This window comes from Dipodomys merriami, unplaced genomic scaffold (genome assembly GCF_024711535.1).
Source record: "Dipodomys merriami isolate MVZ:Mamm:240054 unplaced genomic scaffold, mDipMer1.0.p SCAF_25, whole genome shotgun sequence".
Classification (NCBI taxonomy): domain Eukaryota; kingdom Metazoa; phylum Chordata; class Mammalia; order Rodentia; family Heteromyidae; genus Dipodomys; species Dipodomys merriami.
In genome coordinates, this window is record NW_027203937.1 from 23,022,959 (window position 1) to 23,038,787 (window position 15,829).

Here is a 15,829-nt window from a genome sequence, read left to right on the forward strand (position 1 = left end):
TTCCATTTATAAAATAGGCTTGGTTGCACACATCTGTGATCCTAGGTATGTGGGAAACCATAGGTAAGAGGATCACAGTCGACCTTAATAAAAAATAAAGCAAAGACGGTGCAAATAAACAGCTGAATGAAGTAAGGAAAACAAAAGAAATTAAGCAAGAAGATAGAGATTCTGAAAAAAAAATGGAAGACTCAGAAATAAAAAAACTAAAAATATCAAATTAAAAATTAGTGGAGGGGCTGGGAAGGTGGCTCAGTGGTAGAGCTCTTGCCTTGCATGCATGAGGCCCTGGGTTCGATTCCTCAGCACCACAAAAGAAAAAAGCCAGAAGTGGTGCTGTGGCTCAAGTGGTAGAGCACTAGCCTTGAGCTGAAGAGCTGAGGGACAGCACCCAGGCCCAAAGTTCAGGCCCCACAACCGGACCAAAGGGGAAAAAAAAAAAAACTAGTGGAAAGCTGGGTGTCAGTGGTTCACAATTATATTCCTAGTAACTCAGGAGTCTGAGATGAATATTGCAGTTTGAAGCCAGCCCATACAGGAAAGTCTATGACTTTTTTTTTTTTTTTTTTTTTGTCGGTCGTGGAGCTTGAACTCTGGGCCTGGGCACTGTCCCTCAGCTCTTCAGCTCAAGGCGAGTGCTCTACCACTTGAGCCACAGCGCCACTTCCAGTTTTCTAGTGGTTTATTGGAGATAAGAGTCTCATGGACTTTCCTGCCCGGGCTGGCTTTGAACCGCGATCCTCAGATCTCAGCCTCCTGAGTAGCTAGAATTAAGGCGTGAGCCACCAGCACCTGGCAAGTCTGTGACTCTTATCTCTAATTAACTGCCAAAAAGCCAGAAATGAAGCTGTGGCTTAGTGGCAGAGCACTAGCCTTGAGCAATAAAAGCTAAGGAATATCACCCAAGCCCTGAGTTAAAGGCCCAGAACTGGCATAAACAACAACAACAAAGAAATACATTGAAAAACATTTTAAAAATTCAGATAGTAATAAAGAAAAAATAGGAAATTATAATAGCAGTTTTCAAGGTCTTTGGACAACAACTGAGAGACCAAACCTATGCATACTTAGCATTGAAGAAAGTACAGAGATGCAGACTCAAGTATTGAAAAATCTATTCATGAAAATAAAAGCATAAAAAAAAAATCCCCAAATTTAGAGAAAGATTTAGACAATCACATACAGAAACCATTTAGAATCCATAATCAACATGAGCAGAAAAGATCTCCTCTGCCTCACATTATAGTTTAAACCGCCAAGAGTACAAAACAAGAAAAAATGCTGGAAGCTGCAAGAAAGAAGTACCGAGTTATTGACTAAAGCAAACCTTTCAGAATAACAGCAGACCTCTCAAGAACAGCAGCTGATATATTTCAAGTCCTGAAAGAAAATACCTGCCAAACAAGATAACTATATCAGTATGTTACCCTTTAAAATTGAAGGAGAAATAAAGACTTTCAAAGATAAGCAAAAACTAAAGCGATTCATGGCCACCATACCAGCACTAAAGAGCAATAAAACAGCATAAAGAGATAAAAGAGAAATGAAGGGGAAAGGAAGAAGTCAAATTATCTCTATTTGCAGCTGATTCTTAAATGATCCTAAAGATTCTGCTTGGAAACTTTTAGGATGGAGGAAAAAACTGAGAAAGAGTGAAGGACAAGGTGACATTGCCTCCCCCCCAAAAAAGAAAGAAAGCAATGTACTCATACCTGACTTATGAAAGAGTAACCCCTCAGTATATCACTTTTATTATAGCAACTTTTTAAACTCAAAAAAAATTAGATCTGATAGGCATTTTCAGCAAAGTAGCAGGATATAATAATGTACAAAATGTAGTAGTTTTTCCATATATGAATGAGTATACTAACAAACTAAGAAAGAAATCAAGAAAGCAATCTTCTTCCAGATGGCCTCAAAAAAAGTATCTAGAAAAAAAGTATCTAGAAATAAATGTAACCAGTGAAGCAAAAAAGACTATATAGAAAAAACTATAAAACACTAGAAGCCAGGCAAAAGTAGTGATATTTTGAATATCTAGAGAAAACAAGAACAAGAGTGGACTGCATCAAACTTAAAAACTTTTATATAGCAAAAAAGACAATTAACAGAATGAAGACTGTACAGAACAGGAGAAAATCTTTGCCAGCTATTCATCTAACAGGGAATTAATGTCCAGAACACACAAAGAAATAAAAAATTAAATGTCAAAAGATCAAATAATGCAATCAACAAATGGACAAATTAACTGGACACTTTTCAAAAGAAGTACTAATGGCCAATACATGAAAATCTGTTCAATATCTTTAGGCATCAGGTACATGCAAATCTAAACTGCACTGACATTCTATCTCACCCCAGTAAGAATTGCTATCAACAAGAAAACAGCAAACATTGACTAGGAATGTCAGGGGAAAGGAACACTAATACACTTTTAATGAGAATATAAATTAGTATAGCCACTCTGGGAGTTAGTATAGAAATTTCTCAAGAAATTACAATTACTCTGGGGTATACAAGTAAAGGAACTAGTCAGCAGACAATAGAGAAACTGCACACTCATGTTTACAGTGGCACTTTTCACAATTACAAGTTATGTAATCATCCAAGATATCCACCCATGAATGAAATAGATTAAAATGTGGTATAGGTCTGAGAATGTAGTTCAGAGGCAGAGTGCTTGCCTAGCATACACAAGGCCCTGGCTTCAATCCCCAAGGCTTCAAAAATAATTGATGTTTATACCCAATGGAATATTTTTTCAGCTATAAATAAGAATGTACTTATGTCATTTGCAGGAAAACTGATGAACTAGTGAGTCTAATGTTACACAAAATAAGCCAGATTCAGAAGGAAAAGTACATTTTCCCCTCGGTATATGGAGTCAGGAGGAGGAAAAGACAAAGTAGAAACAGGACTATTAGGGAAGAAAATGGAGATGTGGGGAGAGAAGGATAAGAGAATGGTCAATATGATTAAGGCATATAATATGTATATATGAATGTCACAATGAAGTCAAATTTTGTGTTCCAGTCTTAGAGCTTAAACTCAGAGTTTGGCTCTGTTCCTGAATATTTTTATTCAAGGCTAGCACTTGGGCCACAACTCTACTTTTGGCTATTTGGTGATTAACTGGAGATCAGATTTTCTAGTCTGGGCTAGCTTTGATCTACAATCCTCAGTTCTCAGCCTCCTGAGTAGCTAATATTATAGGCATGAGCCACTAGCATCTGGTTAGAAGCCCATTATTTTGTAAAATTAATATAAACTAATAAAAAGAAAAGAACCGGGCTGGGAAGGTGGCTCAATGGTAGAGCGCTTGCCTTGCATGCCTAAGGCCCTGGGTTCGATTCCTCAGCACCACATAAGCAAAAGAAAAAAGCCGGAAGTAGCATTGTGGCTCAAGTGGTAGAGCGCTAGCCTTAAGCTGAAGAGCTGAGGGACAGCACCCAGGCCCAGAGTTCAGGCCCCACGACTGGCCCAAAAAAAAAAAAAGAGAAGAACCTACAACAAAGGTAATTTACCTTTTTTTCTTTTAAATAAGTTTTTTTTTATTGTGAAAATACTGTACATAGAGGTTACAATTACCTGAGCAAGGTAATGAGTACATTTCTTATCAAGTATTGTTACCTCCTCCTTTGTTTTTCCCCTACCATCCCTTCTCACCCATCTCCACAACTACAACCCCCCCCCCAGCCTAAATTGTAAAGTTCGTTTTTTGACATAGCATCTTGTATATCTCATGTTGCAATGGGTCAACCTGTATCCCTATTTAAACAATTTGTTCCCCTCCCCAAATTATACCAACATCAAATACAGTGAAAACAGGGGTTATACCGTGGGGGAGGGACATACAAAGCAACAAAAAAATCACATGGTACCTTATAAATACATTAGAAACAATAGCAAGAAAGAAAAAAACCACTTGTGTCCTTATCTTGGGATTCATTTTGCTTAACATCATTTTATCTGACTACCTTTGTTTAAAAACATTATAGAGAAGGGAAAATACATCAGTGTTTGCCAGGATTATGAATAGAAGAAGGTGTAAATGTAGAGGAGAGTATAAGAGCACCTTACAATGATGGTGCAGTTCAGCAACTTGACCTCTGCATAGAGCAACACATATACAGAGAGAAAAGGGAAAAGAGGAGAGGAGAGGACAGGGGAGAGAGGGAGAGAAGGAGGGAGGGACAGAGAGACAGAGAGAGACAGAGAGAGAGAGAGAGAGAAAGAGAAGTGACTATAAAACTGGTGAAATCTGAGTTTTCCTGGTTGTGATATTATACTAAATTTATATAACATGTGACCTTTAGAGGAGCTGAGTAAAGGAAACTGCATTATTCTTTCCCTCCTCCCTCTTCCTCCTCCTCCTCCTTCACCTCCTCCTCCGCCTCTCTTTCTCCTTCTCCTTTTTCTCCTCCTCCTCCTCCTTTTTTGGGCAGCAGTGTACTAAGGACAAAAATTAGGGTATCTCTCTTGCTAGACAGGTGCTCTGCCATTTGAATCACACATCCTAGTCCTGCATTATTTCTTTAAGTGCATTTAACTTTATAGTAATCTCAAAATAAAAGGTTCCTTAAAAATAAAAATAGCACATACTTACTTAGGAAACCTCAGAATATTGTAACAAAAAATAAATCTTGCTTTCAACAAATGTCATACACTAATCCATTTATTTCAAGAACTAGTCCTCATGGAGAAGAATAAAATACAAGCTCTGAGGTTTATTGATAAAAATTTAAAAAACTAGAAAACATGTATTTTTATATGATACGTAATCACATCTTAATTATAAATATACTCTAAACTCAATCATTTTGAGATGAAGACTAAGGAAATACATATATAATTCTGAAAGGAAGCAAGTTAAATGCACTAAAAGAGACAATAAAAATTTCAGAGTAGGGGCTAGGAAGGTGGCTCAGTAGAGCACTTGCTTTGCATGCATGAGGCCCTGGGTTCGATTCCTCAGCACCACATAAGCAGAAAATAAAGCCGGAAGTGGCATTATGGCTCAAGTGGTAGAGCGCTAGCCTTGAGCTGAAGAGCTGAGGGACAGCACCCAGGCCCAGAGTTCAGGCCCACCACCGGACCCCCTCCCCCCCCCAAAAAAGAATTTCAGACTATTGGTAGTCATATTTTTTTAATGTCAATGATATCAACAATATCTTCTTTTGGAGAAATATATTTTTTAGAAAAGAAATTAAAGGTATTAATTTAATTTTAAAGTGGAAATGTTTCCAAAGTTTCAGAATATATTTTTAGATGTAGAAGAAAAGTTACTTGGGAAAAAGAAAATAAGCCTATAATCTCGTTCTTTATAAATTTCTTTACTAAATATTTCTATATAAAAAGAATTTATTTTGGGCTGGGAAGGTGGCTCAGTGGTAGAGTGCTTGCCTTGCATGCATGAGGCCCTGGGTTCGATTCCTCAGCACCACATAAGCAGAAAAAAAAAGCCGGAAGTGGCGCTGTGGCTCAAGTGGTAGAGCGCTGAAGAGCTGAGGGACAGCAACCAGGCCCAGAGTTCAGGCCCCACGACCGGACCCAAAAAAAAAAATTATTTTGACAGATTTAAAAGAAATAAGACAAGAATGTGCAGCATAACATTAAATATTGATTTTTACACAAATCAATATGGTTTATTCCTTGATTAATAATAAATGACTAAGGACATACTGATTAAACATGAACATAAAGTACTCAATCAGAGTAACTCAGAGAAGCATAATCCCATGTGGAATAATACCCAGATCCCATTCCTACTGTACTATTGAACACTCTATTCCTAAGTATGCTATTTAACCTCAGCACCCCAATCATTTGCCATAAAATGAGAATTGTGACATCTGCTAACTAATTCACAGAAATGCTGACATTCATGTAAGGTGCTGTATTTATGCTGCCACAACCAAATCAATTCCAGCAGTTCTTGTTCAAGCAAAACTTCCCAGTGAACCTAAGTGAATCTTCAAGTATTTTTACTTCCATCTTCTTTCCAAATAATTAGGTAAACAGCATCAGAAACTGAGTTACTAGAATATGTAAAGATGATGCATGAGTCAAGAGACATGAGATGGTAATTCTGTAACAATAGTTGGTTTGGGTTAATATCAGGCTAAATGTAAATGCAAGGAATAGCCCACAAGAACATCACAGCACATAAAAGAATAAAACAGTAATAAGCTATATGTATGATCATATCTTCATTCTCTAGAATTCATTCATTCCAGCAGAGAATATGCAGAACATACAACATGGAAGTGAAAATAAAGATGCAGCAGACGGGCAAGAAGGGAAAAAAGACAGGGTGGCAAGCGGATCAGGACCACATGCTATATAAAGTTTCACATGTAACCTCAGAGCTAATTCAGGATCCTGGAAGAAATACAGCAAATAGAAGTTCTAGGATCCTGACAGTCAAGTTTACACAACTGACAGTATCTAATCAATACACCCACATGAGCCAACCAAGTGAACCATAAACTGCTGGAAAGCCTGGGTATCAACTAACCAATCCTGAGGGTGGATAGCCAGTGCAGGCAAGAGCTGAGGGGCAGAATAGAAAAAGGCTGTGAGTCAGAAGATGAATCTAGAGGAAAATATGGGGGATGCAAGTACCCAAACACATCTCATAAAGAGTTAACAGGAAGTGCTATAAAATTTAATATGATACAACTACCAAAATATGGCATCACATTTTTACAATCATTGCTAATATTCTAAATACAGTATTAATATACTAAGAAATGCATTTCTGGGGGAAAGTCTTTAAAATCTTTAAAAAGACGTTAGCCTCTGCATTCTAGAGCTCATTTACTATAGAAATAATAAACTAAGAAACAGAAAATGACCAAGAAGAAAAATCAAAGAATGCATCATTAAATAAATTAGGCTGTCAGAAGAGCAAATGAAATTTAGTCTTAATTCACATTGCAAAAGCCTGTATGATTTTTTTTGCTTTATTTATTGTAAATAAGAAAAGTAATCTTAGATATACTTACTGATTTTTACCGTGCCACCTTCCTTAAGTTTGTTTATGTAGGTACATGAGTTATTATTTTTCTGTAATGCTATGTATGATATTTTTACAAGTAGCTAGTGCCACTGTCCACTCAGTAACACAGAAATATGTCAAGCACCATGTAATATTAACATTTGCCTCATGTTCAGCTTATACTCGACAAGGCAGAAGCCTTAATAACATCCACATTTAGCTCAGGTTATTTCACACTGACTTAGGAAAAGAGACCATACTTAGAGCCTTACCACAAAAGAAGAAAGTCTATCTTGAAAGTGAGCTCTCTGTCCTTGAAGGCTGAGTTTATATTAAAAAGAAAATTTGAAACTATTTCTCTTTTATTAATTTATTGGCTTGATAGCCTGCATCCATTTAAAGGCATTTCATCTACAATGAACAAACTAGTTGAAAGCCAAATGCACTGTATCTTCTTTCAAAGTACCTGTATTTTTTTGAACTCTTGGTGGTTTGTACTTCATATTTTATTTTACAATCAAATTTAATCATTTCATATAACTAGTAGTTCTTCAGGAAGATGGATTTAATCTTCCTGTACATATATTACCTCTGGCCAGATCTGCGATGAATTGTGGTACCATTTAAAGCACAAATACAATACTCCAGACTCCAATTAATAAGTAACTTTGAAAACACAATTTTCCGAAATGATCATAGGGACCCTATTTCCTATTCTTAAATACCTAAAACACTAATTGAATGTCCATACTATTTTATTTATAGATCGTTCTCAAATAATCTCACAATAAAACCACCAGTTTTCAATTCCTACTTCCACAAAAGCTCTTTGTTGGCTCTACTTTGAAGACATACAGAAGTGTATTTTCAAAAATCACTTTGATCAATGAAATAAAAGGCACTTTTATTATACTCACAGATCTCTACCAAAAAATATCTTAATATCACCTTGTAACAATAGGAACAGAGGACAAAACTAAAATAACTCAACTATGCAAAAAATGTGTGTGTCTAAGCTTATATACACATGTTCAATATATCCACTTTGTGGATATTATCTAAAAATATATGTAATAATATTTTAAATTTTTTTCTTTTTATTATCATCTTCAAATAGTTGCACAAGGAAAAAGGTTTCCATTAAACATGCTCATTGGGCTGGGAATGTGACTTAATGGTAGAGTGCTTGCCTAGCATGCATGAAGCCCTGGGTTTGATTCCTTAGTACCACATACACAGAAAAAGCTGGAAGTGGTGGAGTGCTAGCCTTAAGCAAAAGAAGCTCAAGGATAGTGCCCAGGCCCTGAGGCCAAGCCCCAGGACTGGCAAAAACAACACATGAACTAAACATGCTCATTTATGTGTACACTTCTTCCACCTAATCTATCACCACCTGTCTCAACAAGTTTCCTAGTTCCATTTTCATGTCTGTACATTGAGCATTATTACGGCTGTATTCACTTTCCCTAAGATAGTTAATGTCAGTCATTAATGTCACCTACCACAACACAGCCTCCTATACTACCATTTATCCAGTCATTTAAAAGCAATTATATGAATTTCACTGTAGCAAAACCTGGAGTGGAGAAGCCACATAATAGCAGCAGTAGTGGAGAGGCAGCCACAGACTCAGGAATTCAAAAGAGAATCTGAATATACCAGGTGCAGCATGAATTTCTTTCACAGAAAATCTGATGCATGCTGACATGGACACTAGAGTTTACACAGTTTTCAATGATGGGAAGTCTCTACTTACTCTCTCCAAGACATCATTTCACTGGACACCAATGACATAACATTTCTCAACATATTAACCCAAAATTATCTCATATCTCTTCCTGCAGGTCCATAGTTAGTTATGTACTTCTTTTTTAATACTTTTTTATTTTTGCAACTTAATTATGAGCAATTTTCTTTTTTTTTTTCCGTCGATGGTGGGGCCTGAACTCTGGGCCTGAGCTCTGTCCCTCATCTCTCAGCTCAAGGAAAGAGCTCTACCACTTGAGCCACAGTGCTACTTCCGGCTTTTTCTGCTTATGTGGTACTGAGGAATCGAACCCACGGCCTCATGCATGCAAGGCAAGCACTCTACCACTGAGCCACCTTCCCACCCCTTAGTTATGTACTTCTTACAAATATATCTAGTTATTTTGTGTGTGTGTTCTGGTCCTGGGGCTTAGACTCAGGGCCCAGGCATTATCTCTAAGTTTCTTTTGCTCAAGGCTAGCTAGCACTCAACCACATAAACCACAGCTCCACTTCTAGCTGTTTTAGTAGTTTATCTGGCTGGCAGATCTCAGCCTCTTGAGCAGCTAAGATTATAGGTGTGAGCACCAAAGCCCAGCTATCTAGTCCTTCTTTAGTAGATCTTATCCTTCTAGATAGGAAAAGTTTATCCCATGTCCCCTTGGTCAGATTTTTCTAGAGACTACCCATCTTTTCAAAATCCCCAGCACAATCAGCTATCCTTAATATCATTTAAAGATCTTCAAGACTGAACATGGTAGAACATGACCATAATCCCAGGATTCTTGAGAATCATGAATTCAAGGCCAATTTGGGTTTTATAACAAGATCCTGTCTCAAAAAAAAAAAAGATTTTCACCATCTGTTGCCCCTAGGCAAAATTTAAATTGTTAATATATACTGAAAATGTTATCTAGAACTAAAAGTCGCTTCCCCCAATTATTACCAACATTTACTCACTAAAAAGCAGATATGTGGGAAAAGACCAAACTCCAGTGCCCTCTGCTTCCTAGGAAGCATGTCTTAATGTGCCCTATGGAAATAGCCAGAAGAATTAAAAAATATAAATCATGATAAAAAAAATGAGGGAGGAGGACAGTAAAACAGTGTCATCATGTTATTCATTCTGAAAGTAATAACAACTCTATGCTAATCAACAATCTAAAGTATTTAAGATAATAATAATAATATGAACAAAACATTCTAAATTTGCAGTAAGTACAGTAATATAAAAAGTAGCCATATCCTTTAAAATAATTTACTTTCAATCTTATCTAAAGAATCAAATAAAAATTTAAAAAAAATACTGGATGTAATTAAAACTCTAGTTTCCCTGGAGATTATAGCAATCAGACATTTTAAACATTCTGGAAATGAAACATTTGATATAATTAAGGAAATCCTATTGAAAAAAATTAGTCTGTAGAACAGAGATAATATGGGACTAAGGAATGATTTATTAATAACTCCTTCAATTCTGAATATAATAAATACAGCTACTACAATTTCAATTCACTGGTGGCTGAGCTCAAAAAGCTAAAATGCTGCCACTCAATCTGCCTCAAGAATCCAGATCTAATCAGCACAGGCACTCCCTGCTATTGTTTTGAATCATTTTAGTCTGAAAGGAATTTAGATTGGAAAAAAGTAAGTGGCAGACCAGAATGCAAGATCAAATCTGGAAATTGTCTACTATACTTAAGTAACCCTTCAAATAGTTGAAAACAGCTGTCATAGCTTCCATCCCATGCATTAGAACCCATCTTATTTCCAAGTTCCTTTAATAATTCTGTTCTTTCTTCCTTTGTGTATGTGTGTGTGTGTGTGTGTGTGTGTGTGTGTGTGCGTGCGCGCGCGCACACACACACATACATGCTTGCTAAGGGGTTTGAACTCAGGGTCTCACCCTCCCTTGGCTTTTTCATTCAAGGATGGTAATCTACCATTTGAGCCACAGTTCTACTTCCTCCTCTGATGGTTCTAATGTAGAAGGATTCAGATCAAAGTCCTATGTAAATGATCTCTGGAACTTCACACGTTCTTTCATGGCTGAAGGACCAGTTTATGCATCTTCATGGAGTAAATCACTAGATATATGGAAGCTGGCTGCCTCCAACAAGACAAAAACTCCTGGCTCACACCTCAACCCTTATTTACTCTAAATCAAGACAAAGCAAGAGGGAACTGAGTTACACAGCCTTGGAACAAAGTCCATCAGTGAATGACCATGAAAGAAAATCAGAAGGGAGAATACAACTAAGTTCACATCAGAAGGACCAGAGGATAAACCTCTGGTTCAAGAACCTTCTCCAACAACACTCTGTCCACCAGACCTAGGTCTATTTGCTGAGTCTCTTCTGTGCTGACTAAACCCTGGACAAATAGAAGACAGATCCTCCCAGACAAAGCATGGGGGCACAGAGGGCAAGTCTCCATGAGCTCAAAGTCCAAAGTAAGAGGCATGCTAAGAGGCCAGTATTACAGTGGCAGAATATAATATGAGAAAAATCAAGAAGCCGGGTGTCAGTGGCTCACAATTGTAATCCTAGCTACTCATGAAGCTGAGATCTGAGGATCGCACTTCAAAGCCAGCCCGGGCAGGAAAGTCCATGAGACTCTTATCTCCAATAAACCACCAGAAAACCCGAAGTGGTGCTATGGCTCAAGTGGTAGAGCGCTAGCCTTGAGTTGAAGAGCTGAGGGACAGTGCCCAGGCCCAGAGTTCAAGCCCCATGACCAAAAAAAAAGAAAAAAGGAAAAAAGAATCAAGAAGTAAAAACCCCTAACAGCAGAAGTTTGTGGGAAATATTAAACACAATGGAAATGGAAACAAAAAAATTCTGAGCTATGCATAGAGTAAGGAAGCTAAAACATATCAATTTTTCACCACAAATTGTTTCTCTCCATCAAAACTGACTTCAGATCTCAGCCCAGCATAGTAAACTGGCACTGATAGCTTACTATTATTCCCTTGGACAGCCACATCTTCAGAGATCCACATGCTTTTCCACTTCCAGACCTCTGAGTGTGCCCTTCTTTCTGCCTCGATTCCTTTCCCCTTTGCCCGATCCCTCTCCCCCACCATCCTCCCTCCAGTTCCCATAGCACCAATCTATGAGTCTGTTATAGCACCTCACACAGGGTATTATATTTCTTTTTTTCATTTTATTTTATTTTTTTTTGTGAACATACTGTACAGAGGGGTTACAATTACCTGGGCAGGATAATGCGTACATTTCTTATCAAGCATTGTAGCCTCCTCCTTTGTTTACCCTTCACATCCCTTCCCAGCCTCCCCCAGGGTATTATATTTCTTGACTTGCTTCCCTCTTCAACACATAGTTAACTCTACAGGGATTGCATCTTACCTTTGTACTTCAAAACCTTGGCATAGTGTTTTACTCATAATTTAATAAATGAGTCAAAAGAGAAATAAAATAAGCCATATACCAGGCTCTTTGTCATGTCTGTTACCTGTCTCTCAATGACTCGTGACAGACCTACAGAGAACAGTGCACAAACTACACCCTCAGCTCATCAACAAGAGAATATAAATCAAAACCATAATGGTACAGGCACCAGTGGCTCACACCTAAAATCCTAGCTATTCAGGAGGCGGAACTCCGAGGATCATGGTTCAAAACCAACCTGAGCAGATAGAACCAGAAGATTCATCTCCAGTTAACCAACAACAACAAAAAAGTGGTAGAGCGTCAGCTATGAGCAAAATTGCCAATCAAAAGCTTGAAGTACTGAGTTCAGGTGCATGTTCACACACACACATCACACATCACACATCACAAATCACAATCGGATGTCATTTCACATATACTTAGATAGCTAAAATTTAAAAGACAGATAATAACAAGTTTGTGTGGGGATGTTTGTGCAAACATGGGAAGCTTCATCCTTTACAGGTAGGAATGTACAGTGTTGCAGTCATTTTGGAAAAGAGTTTAGCAGTTCCTTAAAAGTTAAACATAAGCTGGAAGCAAGTAGCACATGTCTGAAATCCTAGCTGCGTAGGAAGGTGAGAGTAGGAGTATCAAAGTTTGAGGCTAGCCTCAGCAGAAAGGTTCAAGACTCTTCTCAAGGGAGAACTAGACATGATGGTACCTGTATATTATCCTAGCTATGTGGGAAACCCTAAAATAGACAAAGTGTGCATAAGTGAGTGCCCAGAAAAGGAGTGAGACCCTATGTCAAAAATAGCTAGCAAATCCCTCCCCCACAGTATAACCCCTGCTTTCACTGTATTTGATGTTGGTATAATTTGTGGAGGGGAAGGGGAAAAACAAAACGTTTAAATAGGGATACAGGTGGATCCATTTCAACAATGAGATGTACAAGTCGTTATGTCGAAATGAACTTTACAACTTTGGGCAAGGGTCAGAGTGGAAAGACTAATCAAATTTGATTTTATAAAGCACTGCTCCAGCTACAGTACAAAAGGCAGATGGGAATATAAAGATAGGATTTTCATCCTGTCCTTTAAGAGGATTCTTACAAAAGACCATAATTTGGTCTAAGGTGATAGAGGCTGGAATATAAATAAGTGACTGGAATGCTATCTGGAGTGAAGATAAAATTAAACTAAATTGAAGATTACTTGGATCTAAAGGAATGATAGATCCCAAGGATGAAGCCAAGTTTTCTGCCGTGAAAACGAAATAGAAGGAACCCAACTTGGAAGAAACAGTTGTATTGTCAAAGTGTATAGAATTCACAAACTTTATAGACCATGATAAAGACAATTTGCCTTGTGAAGGTTAAAATGTGTTTATGACTTTAAGTATCACTATCCCATAATACTGTGAAATTTATGTAATCACTTAATCTCAATAAAAAATTATTTTAAAAAAACTAGATAAAAGGAGATATGACCCATTGAGATAGGAACACTAAAGACTAAGAAAGGATACACTTTTAAATGTATCTTTAAATGTATTCTTTAAATTGTCTTTAAATGTATATTTAAATGACCAATATATTGGTCACAAGTTGAAGGCAGGAACATGGAAGAGGAAGCTTAGGTTCAAAATCTACACGTTTTCCCATTCACAGAACCCTCTTTCGATGCGTGGCTTCCAGTATCCCCCTCTGATACTGGATTTGTTGGATAGTCAGACAACAAAGAAAGTCGTTCTGAACTTTGATGTGGGGCCAGAAGTGCCAGACTATAGTCAGCATTAAAAAAAAAAAAAAAAAAGCTTTATGACTCTCCAGTGTTTTACGTGTGCATCTCATTTAATTATCACATACAGGTTCATTTAAGCCCACGATTTCGTGCTCAAATTGCCTGTGCACAGAGCCACACGGGGGGGAGGGGGGCTGCTCTCAGTCACCCTCCCTCCTGTTAGCAGCCTGTGTGGTGGACAAAGGACATCAAATAGCTACCACAGAATGAGGTCTTCCTGGGTGCCAGGCTCTAGTTGTTGTTGGAACTCGCAACTCCGGGACTTCTGCGGCTGTGGTGGTGGGTTTTTTGTTTTGTTTTGTTTTGTTTTGTTTTTCCACACGCTTACCCTAATAGTGAGTTCACTTGAAACTTTCAAATGGGTTCGCGTCCCCGACAGGGGCGGAGCTGCGGAGGTGTAGGTGAACCTAGGCAGCCGGGGACCAGCCACAAACGTCGGACCGAGGGAGGGGCGTGGGGGGGGGGAACGGGGGTCCTAAAGTCTCGGCCCAGGAGCCTCCGGGACGGTCCGCGGGCCTCCCCGCGCCCCTCCACGGCGGGGGCCGCCAGCCCACCGGCAGCCCCAGGCCCAGAGGCCCGTTTGCCCCGCGGTTGCCATAGCAACGCCCCCGGCTGTCACCGCCCGGGCCGCCCACCTGCTCCCGTGGGTTCCTCGGGCCGGCCCGGTGCTCACCCAGGCCCGCTGGCCCCCTGTAGACGCGCACACGTCGCTCCGGTGGCCGCCGAGCCAGGAACTCCACACCTAGAGAAACTTAACTTTTTGGCACCCGGGAGCAGTCACCGGGGAGGTAGACGGGGACCGTGTGGGGACAAAATGTGCCGGGTAGCGCGAAGCCCCTTCGGAACCCCGCGAGGGGCTGGTGAGAAGGCTCCGGCCGCACCACAGCGGCGCCACGTGCTTCGGGTTCCGGGCTCTGCAGGTGACTCCTCTAAAGAGATCCAACTGAGAACGCTAACCTGGGCTCCCCTAGAAGCAAACGGTGCGGAGGGATGTCCACGCCACAATTCTCACTTACACCCCTGGCCTGAATGCCCAGAAAGTTGGAGGTAGGGTTGCAAAGCCTGGCAACTGCGGTGGGTGCTCAGATGGCCTAACAGAAAAAAGACCAGAAAATGGTCCTTTGTATATCACTGCTGAGGAGGTAGGGGCTTTTGATCCCAACCAGCAGGTTTTCAGATTCAATAACAAATTCCGGAACTAGGTTTTACCCACAAACTTCTCTGAAGCACCTGAGTGCATGCCCCCTGGAATAGAGACTAGAAATATGGGTTCCAGCTGTATGCTAATGTTCTGTTGAACAAATCAAGGCTTGGTGTGTCTGAGGGCCCTTGCTCTCTAGCAGCTGTGGAGAAGATACTCAACTCATACTAGTCAAATTTGAGATAGGTGTCCTCTAAAATCAATTTGATTAATGGTCAATACCTGGCACAGCAGATCATTTTATTGCTCAGTTTTGGACTTTTTTAAATATATACATATATATATATATATATATATATTATTGTAAAGATACTGTACAGAAGGGTTACAGTTACATGAGCAAGGTAATAAGTCCATTTCCTATGGAGCATTGTTACCCCTTCCTTTGTTTTTCCCCTACCATCCCTTTCCTCCCCATCCCCAGTTGTAAAGTTCGTTTTCAACATAGTGTCTTGTAAGTTTTGAACATTTTTCAAGCATAAATAATCACCATGTGCTATATTGTAGAATTTTGGAATTCTTGGTTATTGTCCTGGGATAGTACAGAACTGTTTTGTCCAACAAGGGACTGAATTTTTACTGTGCCTATCCCCTCCTCCTATCCAGCCCTGCTGCCATGGGAAGATGGAATAACCATCCATCCAAATGTGAATGTGAATATTAAAAATATAATAATCAAATGTTC

General features: G+C 39.2%; 1 protein-coding gene across 8 annotated transcripts in view; it reads right to left on the reverse strand.

Annotated features, from left to right (window-relative positions):
* Window positions 1–14,738, reverse strand: part of Stk33 (serine/threonine kinase 33) — a 162,110-nt gene extending 147,372 nt beyond the window's left edge. For 5 of the 8 annotated variants that reach the window (XM_070035256.1, XM_070035255.1, XM_070035251.1 and 2 more), the window contains exon 1: window positions 14,617–14,738. The gene's annotated coding sequence lies outside the window, so the exon portion shown is untranslated. Of the gene's footprint in view, window positions 1–14,271; window positions 14,392–14,578 lie in introns of those variants that run through there. The other 3 variants (XM_070035253.1, XM_070035246.1, XM_070035252.1) reach the window with 2 other exon arrangements.
* Window positions 14,739–15,829: the final 1,091 nt, after the last annotated feature.